Genomic DNA, 11,783 nt, shown 5'->3' on the forward strand with positions numbered 1-11,783 from the left:
GGGAGGGAAGACTTCTTGGGCCAGACTCCCTCCCCATGCTGGTCTAGTCCAGGTTCTTTGTGAAATGCTCCCCTAGGACTAAGCTGCTCTCCTTCTGTGCTCTTCTCTCCTGCTGTGATTCTGTATCCACTAATGTGCTTATTTGTTCTATGTCCGTCTCCTCCATGGATGGGGGTGTGTGAGAGTAGGCACTGGGTCTCTAGCAAAAGCACTGTGCCTGGCATGCAGTACGTGTTTCAGAAATATCTCTTACAAGGATGAATGTATGGAAATCAATAGGCTATTGATTTGATTCCCTATAAATGGTCCAGAGGGAAACAGGAGGGAACATGGTCTCTGAGGACAGGAATAATCTCCCTAAGGGGCAAGTGTTGGGTCACTGTTCCCTGGTGAAAAGTGCATTCAGTCTGAATGGGCAGAAGTCACTGGGGACCTCCCTGCCCACCAACCACTGTCTGGTGCTGAGTCAGGTCTGGGATAGATGGGGTGTACCTTTAGTCCAGAGGTCAAGAGGTCCATTTTGTCAAGATGTCAGAATACCCGTATGTTATGGGCTGAATGTTTGTGTGCCCTCCCAAATTCACTTCTTGAAGCCTTAACCCCCAGTGTGATGGTATTTGGAGATGGGGCCTTTGGGAGGTAATTAGATTAGGTCATGAGGGTGGGACCCTCATGATGGGATTAGTGCCCTTATAAGAAGAAGAATAGAGAGAGATTTCTCTCTCTCTCCATGAGCACACAGCAAGTCTACAAGCCAGGAAGAGAGCCCTCCCCAGGCCCCTAACCATCGTTGGCAGCCTGATCCCAGAGGTCCAGCCTCTAGAACTGGGAGAATAAATGTCCATTGTTTAAGGCATCCGGCCTATGGCATTCCTTCTCGCAGCCTGAGCAGGCTAGGACACCACAGTCACAACAGCCAGGGCACAACCTTGGGCTCTGGCAGATGCACCAGCGGCTGCTCCCCTGCCCCCTCCTCAGCAGGAGGGACAGGCCAGGAGGGCAGAGTGTATGAGGACATTTTTAAAAGGTGAGGTAACTTGCTGGAGCCCAGATATGACTGATATGAGGAAAAGTGAGAAGAGAAGCTTTATATTGGGGCAGAGGTGGGTTTGTATTTTGGTTTATTTGGTGCAAAGCTGGGTGGAGATGATGCAGAGGAAGCTGGGATTCAGGACTGAGGCCAGAAAGTGACAGGCCCCAGGGCTGGAGGTCTGCTGGACCACCCAGCAGAGGAAACTACTATGTCATGAGATGTGGATCTGAGGCAAAGCTGAGGCAGGAGGGAAGTGTGGAAAGTATGCGAGGAAGCAGGAGCCTGTGGAGACCCTCTCCTGGGGATGGGGCAGGGGGAGAGGCTGAAGATGAAGGTGGAGTGGGATTAGCCAAAGATGAAGGAATTCAGGACCCAGAGAAGGTGGTCTTGGAATGGCCCGAGACTGGAAGGCTTCCATCACTGAATGAGAAAGGGGGACCATTCAGGGAAAGCCCTCACTCGCTGAGTGACCTTGGGAAAAACACTTTGCCTCTCTGGATCTCTGTCCTCATTTTTGAAGAATTCAAAGGAATTCGGTAAATTCATTTGAAGAGTTTAGACTAGGTGAACACTCAGGTGTCATCCAATTTTAATGTTCTGAGATACTTGGATGAGATGGAGAACTTTGAGTAGGATCTAGAAGGATGAGAATGAAGTTATATTTGGGCACTGAAAGGGTAGTGGCCCAAGTATGAAGATTAAAGTTATATTTCTGGATTCAGATCCTAGTTTTACCACTTACTAATTGTGAGACCTTGAACAAGTTACTTAAAATCTCTAAGCCTCAGTTTCCCCATCACTAAAATGGGAATAACAGCAGCACCTTTCCCAGAGTTGAGGTGAGGACTAGATAACCTAGCAACACGTGTAAAACACTTAGCACAACGTCTGATGATGAGTAAGCACTCACTAGGTATTAGCATTAATAGTAAAATACTAATTTATATAGGAGGTTTTAGTTACAGCTGGTCAGCTATCTTCTCTCTGCTGCAGCCACAACAGGTAAAGGTTATTTTAAACCAAAGCACAGATTTAGGTTACATTTTAGGGGTAACTTGGATAAAGTTGACCAGTATTAGACAAGTAACTAAGGGCAGTTAGGTGCTGTCTTTCTCTAACCTTTAAACGAAAGGCCAGAGCAACAAACTGTGCCCTTGCTTAATGCATTCTTGTGTATCTGTGGCCACTCTGATGTATATGGTAGTGTTAGCATCTGGTAAAATCCAGCAACCAACCAACCAACCAACCAACCAGCCAGCCAGCCAACCAACCAACCAACCAGCCATCCAGCCATCCAGCCATCCAGCCAGCCAACCATCCATCCATCCATCCAGCCAGTCAGCTAACCAACCAACCAGCCAGCCAGCCAGCCAGCCAGCCAACCACCCACCCACCCACCCAACCAACCAACCAATAAGAACAAAAGAGAGCACATTTGTTATTGTGAAAACAATCACAGCCATGATTTTGTTTCAAAATAGCCAACTGAACCACAAATTGAACTTCAATCATATTTAGAAAAATGTTAAGGGTCCCCAAACATGGTCAAAATCCATCAGTTGGAGAGGCACCCAAGGCTGATGAAAAGAGCCTTCAACCTGGAATAAAATGTACTAGGTGAGCCTCCCGGCTCAACTGCTTCTTGGCTCTGTGAGTTTGAGCAAATGACCTTGCTTCTCTGAGCTGGTCTCTCATCTTTAAAGTGCGATGTTTGGACCAGGTGATCTCTGGTCCCTTCGTCAAAATGCAGAGCCTGGTCCCCGGACGATGGCAGGTATCACAAAACAAGCAAACAGACACGAGGACAGTTAGAACCACAGGACCACAGAGACTGGACATGTCCTCTCCAGCATCTCGCCATTGACCTCCTGTCCACCGCCATGAACCCTAGTCTCCAGCCATTCCAGAACGTTCTCCAGTTTCCCCATGGACTATCAGACTTCTTGGATTTTGCACCTGCTGTCCTACTGTTCTCTTTGTCTGAAGTGCCCTCTTTTCCCTTCATTCACAAACATTTAAAAAGTGTCTGATACTCTGTTGTAGTTACCAGGCTACCGGGCCCTTCTTTGGCTCTGGAACTCCTGCTTACCCACCAAGGCCCAATCCAAATGGCATATCCTCCAGGGAGCTCTCCTGCTCATGCCCCCTCCCATATTTCCACCTCTTATCCAGAGTGGCTTTCAACTTGGGGACTCTAGGGCTTACCCTCCTGCCCCACCGACAGGCTGCTTTGGGGATGATGAGTCTGACAGAACCCTCTGGGCAAGAGATTTAGTATGTGATAAGGGTCACCAAGAGCACTCTCTCAGGTGCTCTGTGTGCACCCACGCCCTTCAGGAGGACGTCGCAGGCCGGTAGGCTGTTGCACATTGCGAGTCAAGCCAACTTGCATATTGGGGCTATGGAAGTCAGGAGAAGGGCCTGGATTCAATGGGATGGCTACAGGGACCCCCCCCGCCCCTACGGTGCAAGAATGGCTAGGACTCTTCATTTAACTTGGTCAATATAAAAGTCTTCAAAGTTAAAAGGAAGCAAAGCAGGCTGTGAAGGGCAAGGCCCTGACTTCCTACGCTTCTCAGATTTCTCTCATTACCTAACCCAGCCCCAGGCAAGCAGAACCCTCGCCCTTTCAGCATTAGTCTGAGGAATGTTTCCTTAATCCTCCGCCCCCCCCCACCCCCCCGCAGGCAGGCCTGCACTTGCCCAAGAAGACAGAAGAAAAGCACCTCCTCTGTGCTCCCAGGGCGTCTGGTGCTTATCACCGTTGCTTTTCTTTTGGCCGCAACATAATGTTGAAAATAGCTATTTGGGTGTCTGTTGCCCCCATTAGGTTGAAGGCTCCTTGAGGGCAGGGGACCGAGCAGAGTGTTTGACACAAAGACTGGGCTCAATAAATCCCTGCAACAGCCTTCAACCTGATCCCCAACCCCTCATCCACACAGCAGCCAGCGTGATGTCCAAACATAATTCATGTGTCACTACCTGACGAAGACCTTCCAGACTTTCTCCAGTGCTTTTTGTCACCCAGGTCTCATTTCCATTGTCACCTCCCCGGGGAAGCCCTGTCTGGCTCCCCAGCCCAGCTAGTAGTTGTTCTAGCACGTCTTCCTCTTGCAGTGGAGCTCATACCCACCTGGAATGATCTATTCTTTCTTCCTCCGTTTGTTTCTTGCCTGAGTCTCCCTAAGCGTAAGCTCCAGCCGAACAGGGACCTGATGTGTTTTATGGGCTTGTGACAGTGTCCTGCCTACAGGGGTCCCTTAATGAATGAATAACTGATGAATGTTGGTTTAGTAGAATTGAGTTACTGTTTGCTAACTGAAGGGACCAACAGCTAAAAAGTGAGATGCTTGTGATGGAGGGTGGGGGGAACTGGCAGCAAGTATGCCCCATCACAGAGGGCTTTGGAGACCTTGCTGTGGAGAGGACACGCCCCCGCTTCTCTTTTCCAGGCTCAATACTCTCAAGCCCTTCAACTGTTTCCCTTTGTGATTTTCTCCTTCCATTGTTAATGGGCATCTTGGAAGCTGAGCATCTTCTGTTTTGGAGGCATCATCCTGGTGAGATGTGACCCTGAGTTACATCTCAAAGGCATTCCCCTCCCTGGCAGCACCCAAGCACCTTGGGACTGCACCTCAGCCCTGAGACCAGGAGGGCAGAAAGCAGCAAGTGAGGGAGAGACTCAGGGAGAGAATGTAGGAAGGGAAGATAGAGAAAGAGAGGGACAAACCAAGAGGTAGAGGGAGAAGAGAGGAGGGGGATGGATGGAAGTGAGCTGGGTTGCCCCGTGCCCCAAGCCGGAATCCTGCCACCTTGATGCACCCGTCCAGGGATCACCCTCCCCTTCACCCCTCGCCTCAGGTCTTGGCAACAGTCCCCCTCTCACTGTACAATCTCACCATACATGTGACAATTCTGGGTACATGGGCAAAAGTGGGAGAGTTCGCAGAGAAAAGGGAAACCCTGGGACGCTCACAGGAGGCCAGCCGTCCTCTGGTGTCCACTTTCCCTGTCTCGTGTGTGCGGTGGGGACCTCTGAGGACAGGGGTTGGGGGTCCAGTTTGGCCAGGAGTATGACCTGGGTCTTGGGGTAGAGGAATTGTTTCAGGCCTGAGTCCCAAGAGGCAACAGGATTTGAGCAACAAATTGTTTCAGTTCTGTTGTCACTTTGGTAATTAGAGTGTCAAAATCTATGACACAGGACTTTCTAAAACATGTTTTCAGCAATCGCTGGGAGGGGGCAAGATGTTGAGGTTGGATTCTGGAGTTTACTTCACAGAAGGGCTTGTGTCAGGCTTGTGTAAGATTGCCTCAGCCGGCTGGTGAAAGCTGAGGCATTGCTTTCCGGCAAAGTCTTGGGAAACAGCACACAATTCTCTTCTTCCTCTAGGGGTTGTGGGACACGCCTGCCTTGCTGACTTGGGGCCTGGGTAGTTTGAGACCCTGGCTGAAGGCATCATCTTCCCTGAGAAGCACCACCTCGGGCTCTCCTAGCCTCCCCTGGACTATCGCAGCAGCCTCCTAAACTGTCTCATCCCCACCCCAAATCATCCCACACACCACAGACAGACTTTTCTAAAATACAAGTATGATTATATCATTTCCCTCCCCAAACCTCCACTGCTTCTGCCCTCCGTTCTTCGGCTGAAATTGTAGCTCCGTGGCCTACTGTCTGTCCCCATCTCCTCTGCATCTCCCACCTCCCCCTCTTCCACCCCCAGGGCTCCTCATTGTTGCTCAAACCCCACATCTGACCACGTCCAGGCCTTTGCACACGTGCTCTCCACCTTCTGAAGCATCTGCACGTTTATCCTGGGATGCCTGTGGCCACCAGACTTAACTCACCCCTCCAGGGAGACCGCCCAGCTGAAGGACAGCCCTCCTCTCTCTAACCCCACAGAACTTTATCCCTTTCTGGCCTTTGAGTTTTTATATCGGAATCATTTGAGGAGCTGTGCTGTCTGCCCTGCAGTCCTGGGAGTTCCTTAATGACAGACAGAATGAAGCCATATTTATCATGGGGGCCCCTCAGAGCATTATACAGAGCCCAACATACAGCAAGTCTGCAGTTAATGTCTGCTGAGTGAATGAGAAGACAGATGAGTGGATGCTATAAGAATTCATCTCTGTGCCCAGTTCTGGAAGCATTTCACACCACCCAGGCTCCAGAACATGTTCTGAGCATTGTTAAGCCTCTGGGCAGCGTCGGGCAGCTGCCACTGTACTTCCTCAACATGCCCAGAAATGTATGCAGAAGTTCAGTTTCCACTGCCAAGGACGGCAACTCCCTCTTATAGGAACTGAGGGACAGGCATCTGACAACAGGCTTTCTCTGTTCTTTAATCACTGTTATGCTGGGGAAACCCCAAAGCTTTTGTTTCTTTTTTTTTTTTTTTTAATTTAATTTAATTTAATTTATTTATTTTTTAACATCTTTATTGGAGTATAATTGCTTTACAATGGTGTGTTCGTTTCTGCTTTATAACAAAGTGAATCAGTTATCCATATACATATGTTCCCATATCTCTTCCCTCTTGCATCTCCCTCCCTCCCACCCTCCCTATCCCACCCCTCTAGGTGGTCACAAAGCACAGAGCTGATCTCCCTGTGCTATGTGGTTGCTCCCCACTAGCTATCTATTTTACATTTGGTAGTGTATATATGTCCATGCCACTCTCTCACTTTGTCCCACCTTACCCTTCCCCCTTCCCATATCCTCAAGTCCATTCTCTAGTAGGTCTGTGTCTTTATTCCCGTCTTGCCACTAGGTTCTTCATGACCTTTTTTTTTTTTTTCCTTAGATTCCATATATATGTGTTAGCATACTGTATTTGTTTTTCTCTTTCTGACTTACTTCACTCTGTATGACAGACTCTAACTCCATCCACCTCACTACAAATACCTCCATTTCATTTCTTTTTATGGCTGAGTAATATTCCATTGTATATATGTGCCACATCTTCTTTATCCATTCATCCGATGATGGACACTTAGGTTGTTTCCATGTCCTGGCTATTGTAAATAGAGCTGCAATGAACATTTTGGTACATGACTCTTTTTGAATTATAGTTTTCTCAGGGTATATGTCCTGTAGTGGGATTGCTGGGTCATATGGTAGTTCTATTTTCAGTTTTTTAAGGAACCTTAATACTGTTCTCCATAGTGGCTGTATCAATTTACATTCCCACCAACAGTGCAAGAGTGTTCCCTTTTCTCCACACCCTCTCCAGCATTTATTGTTTGTAGATTTTTTGATGATGGCCATTCTGACTGGTGTGAGGTGATACCTCATTGAAGTTCTCATTTGCATTTCTCTAATGATTAATGATGTTGAGCATCCTTTCATGTGTTTGTTGGCAATCTGTATATCTTCTTTGGAGAAATGTCTATTTAGGTCTTCTGCCCATTTTTGAATTGGGTTGTTTGTTTTTTTGTTATTGAGCTGCATGAGCTGCTTGTAAATTTTGGAGATTAATCCTTTGTCAGTTGCTTCATTTGCAAATATTTTCTCCCATTCTGAGGGTTGTCTTTTGGTCTTGTTTATGGTTTCCTTTGCTGTGCAAAAGCTTTTAAGTTTCATTAGGTCCCATTTGTTTATTTTTTTTTTATTTCCATTTCTCTAGGAGCTGGGTCAAAAAGGATCTTGCTGTGATTTATGTCATAGAGTGTTCTGCCTATGTTTTCCTCTAAGAGTTTGATACTGTCTGGAAAGCTTTTGTTTCTTGAAAGGACTCATTAATCATAGAGGTAGTCAGCAATTTTCACTTGGAGTGGGAATCTTAACCTTCACCCTGACACTCTTATTCTTTACCTGAGGGAAGAATCCAGCTCTTCTTTACTCAGTAGAACCAGTCTTTTTGGGGGTGGAGGGGACTACTGGGATGGAAGGGCTAAGTCACCTCGATCAGCTCTTTTAGGAAAATCCTACAGGGCTGTGAAAGTGGATCGCTGTAGACCTTCCCGCGGGGCCCAGAAAAGCCTCTTCCTCTCAGACCAAGCTGGCAGAGAGATAGGCAAAATGGGGAACCCTTGGGATCAATGAAGCTCTGTCCCCTGCCGTCCTGATGCCCAGCTGCTCCACCATCTCCTGGCCTCCAGATTGCCAGACCAAGGGCACACCCTTCATGCCCAAAGCAGTCCCCACCTTACCCTCTCCTCATGCAAGCTCCAACTTCACCCTCCAGCTCCACAGGGTCCTAGGACCACCCTACCTTCCCTTGCCCATTTGTAATGCTCACTGAGAGCTTTTTCCATGTTGGTACCTGGGGACATGGGACAAATCAGCTATTGTCCCTGCCTCCAGGGACACTGCCAGACTTGCAGATAAGGGGTTACAGTTCCCTATTGCAAGTGCAAAGGTAGACGTACCGGAGAGTTCTACGGGCCTGGAGGAGGAAGCCACCATGGGCTTGAGGAAGGTGGGTGGTCAGGGGAATCTTCCTGGAGGTGGTGACATAGATTCTAGGCCTTCATGGGCCCTAAGGGACTCACTAGAGATTTCAGGGTGGGGAGAGCATTCCTGGTACAACTGTATAGAGGCTGGAGAAAGCCTGGATGTGATTTTGAAGAAGTGGATGTGTAGCTGCATGCGTGGAGGTTAGATTTATTCTGCATCCCCAGTGGTGTGGGAGGAAACCAGGGTTAATGCTTGGCAGGCGCGAGGAGACAGATTTTGGCTCCGTGTAATGAAGGACTTTCTAAGTGTCAGGACCAAAGGAGGATGCTCCCTTTCCTGGAGGAGTTCAGGCAGGACTGTGCCAACCGCTTGGCAGGGATACTGGGGAGAATCACTCAAGCATGAGGGTGAGGCAGGTTGGGTTAAACAAATAATGTTCAAACTTTTTTCAAGACAAATCCCTTTATTCAAATGGAAGCTTCTAGTGTGCAGCAGATGAAGGCAGAACTGGTAAGACTGAATAAAACTGGGGAGGGGGTTCCAGAGTCCCAGCCCCTTGCTGCCCTTACCTTCCAGTTTGAGATGCCATGATGATATCCAGAACCTTCTGGATTTTTAAAAATACATTTTTATTGGAGTATAATTGCTTCACAATACCATGTTAGTTTCTGTTGCACAATAAAGTGAATCAGCCATATGCATACACATGTCCCCATATCCCCTCCCTCTTGAGCCTCCCTCCCATCCTCCCTATGCGACCCCTCTAGGTCAATGCAAAGCACCGAGCTGACCTCCCTGTGCTATGCTGCTGCTTCCCACCAGCCAACTATTTTACATTCAGTAGTATACATACGTCGATGCTACTCACTTCGCCCCAGCTTCGCCCTCCCACCCCATGTCATCAAGTCCACTCTCTATGTCTACCTCTTTATTCCTGCCCTGCAACTAGGTTCATCAGTACCATTTTTTTTTTTTTTAAGATTCCATATATATGTGTTAGCATACAGTATTTATTTTTCTCTTTCTGACTTACTGCACTGTGTATGACAGACTCTAGGTCCATCCACCTCACTACAAATAACTCAATTTCATTTCTTTTTATGGCTGAGTAATATTCCATTGTATATATGTGCCACATCTTCTTTATCCATTCATCTGTTAATGGACACTGAGGTTGCTTCCATGTCCTGGCTATTGTAAATAGAGCTGCAATGAACATTGTGGTACATGACTCTTTTTGAATTATGGTTTTCTCAAGGTAGATGCCCAGTAGTGGGATTGCTGGGTCATATGGTAGTTCTATTTTCAGTTTTTTAAGGAACCTCCATACTGTTTTCCATAGTTAGAGCCTTCTGGTTTTGTTTTTGTTTTTTTTTTCCAGTGATTGAGGCATTTTATTGAAGCTTTGGTGACTGGTTGTGGGGACATTTTGCTGGTTTTAATCCCACCTCCTCTCCCTCCTTTCTCTACATCTCCCCCCAAGAAGGGAGCGTGGAGCATGTGGGGAATTTTAGAACATCTAAACAGTCAGTATTTGTTGAGAACCTACTGTGTATCAGCCACCTCTCTAGGTGCTCGGAATAAAGCAGAGAATAAGACAGATGCCATGCACTTGACCTCGTGGAGTTCACAGTCTAGGGAGGAAGCAGAGTCATAGACATATTTACGGCACATTGTGATAAGCACTGGTGGGCAGAGGGGTTGGGGGGAGCCTACCCTATCTGAGGTATCTAGTCCTGGCCAGGCCCCTGGTAGAACCCAGACCTCCCAACTGCTGGGCCAGCTCTCTTTCTCCTGCACCAAGCTGCACAGCAGGGACGTGAGGGTGGGTTAACAGGGCTGTCAGGAGATGAGTCTCCCCACCTATGGGATCCCCCAGGGGCTGGGGGCTTCTGAACCCTTCTCCCCAAGCTCACAGCCTGGAGTGGTTCCTGGAAGCACCCTCATACCCTCAAGTGGGAGCCCGGAAATCCCTGTCGCCACAGCAAAGGCTCTTAGAGCAGGGCCTACACGGTCCACAGCAGGCAGGCCAGGGCCCAGGCTACAGCCAAGTGGCATGGGGGCAGCTGGAATCTGACTGCCGCTCCTGGCTTCATGCTCAGCACTGGGGAAGGAGCTGTGAGATCTAGGCTACAGAGAAGATGGATTCAAGGCTCTCTGCAATATCTTCACCAATCACCACTGTGTGACCTCGAACTGGTCCCTTCTCGACTCTATGCCTCGCTTTCTTCACTTGTAACCTGGGGGATGGGTGCTGTTCGTCTTTTCCCAGCACCCCCAATCCTAATCCTATCAGAGTTTTCTCTCTGCTGAAAGCACAGGGCAGAGCAGACGACCCTGATTTGGGCTCTGGAGTTTGGAAGGCCCACCCCAGCCCGGTAATGACCCAGTAGGGGGACTTTATGGCGTTGCTCTAAGGCCAGGAGTCCCTTGGATGTCTGTGAAGTGAGTGGTCTGGAGGCTGCTGAGGTGAGGAGCCGCGGCAGCAGCTGCGGGGAAGCTGGGAGCCAGGCTGGCCGTGAGTTTGCAGAGGAGCCCGGGCTTCTGCTGGCCTGCGGTCTCATCTACCCACTGGGGCCTGGAGGAACCCCGGCCATCTCAGGGAGGTCAGCTTGCCCTCGAGGCTTAGGATCATAATCCTCAGGCCTGAGAGGCTCTCTGGACCCAGTGTCCAACCTCCGCACCTCAGTGGTTAGGCTCTGTAGCTGCAGAGCCAGGGCTGGAGCTTGTTTCTTCCAAAGGGCAGGCAGGTGCCCTTCTCACACTCCTGTCCACCTGGGGCCAGACCCCTGCTTCCCATGTGTGTGCTCACCTGCCCCCATATCCATGGAGGATCCTAGGTCTGCTGAGAGACACCCAATGCCCCTGTGGATTCAGAACTCCATTTGTGGGTGACACACCCCATCTGTCCTTGACTCCAGTGTTCCTCCACAGACACGTTCTGTCTAGAGGACTAAGGTTCTGGTAGGAGAGAGAGGGCCGTGTGGGGAGCACTGGGTGAAGAGGGGGTAGGGGCAGGATTGGGGGGTGGCTGGAAGGTTGAGGGGAAGGGAAACTCCCCTTTTTGCTTTTTATGGTGACAAGGACCACTTTGACCGTCTGGACAGGGAGGTCCTGAGCTGGGGCAGGGTGACGGGGACCTAAGCAGGGGGGCCTAGAGTCAGAGGTGAGGAGATGGTTAGGGAGGTGAACCCAAAGGGCCCAGAAGAGACCCACATTTTTGCTGCTTCTTGTTTTGTTCTTACTGAATGCAGACATTGAGGGCCAGTTAAGTCACAGGGCTATCAAACCCCCAGACCTCCAGGAAGGTCAGGTTGGGAAGGGGGTGGGGAAAGAAGCACACAGAACACTGGC

The sequence above is a fragment of the Balaenoptera physalus genome (genome assembly GCF_965194825.1).
Source record: "Balaenoptera physalus genome assembly, chromosome: 1".
Taxonomy (NCBI): Eukaryota; Metazoa; Chordata; class Mammalia; order Artiodactyla; family Balaenopteridae; genus Balaenoptera; species Balaenoptera physalus.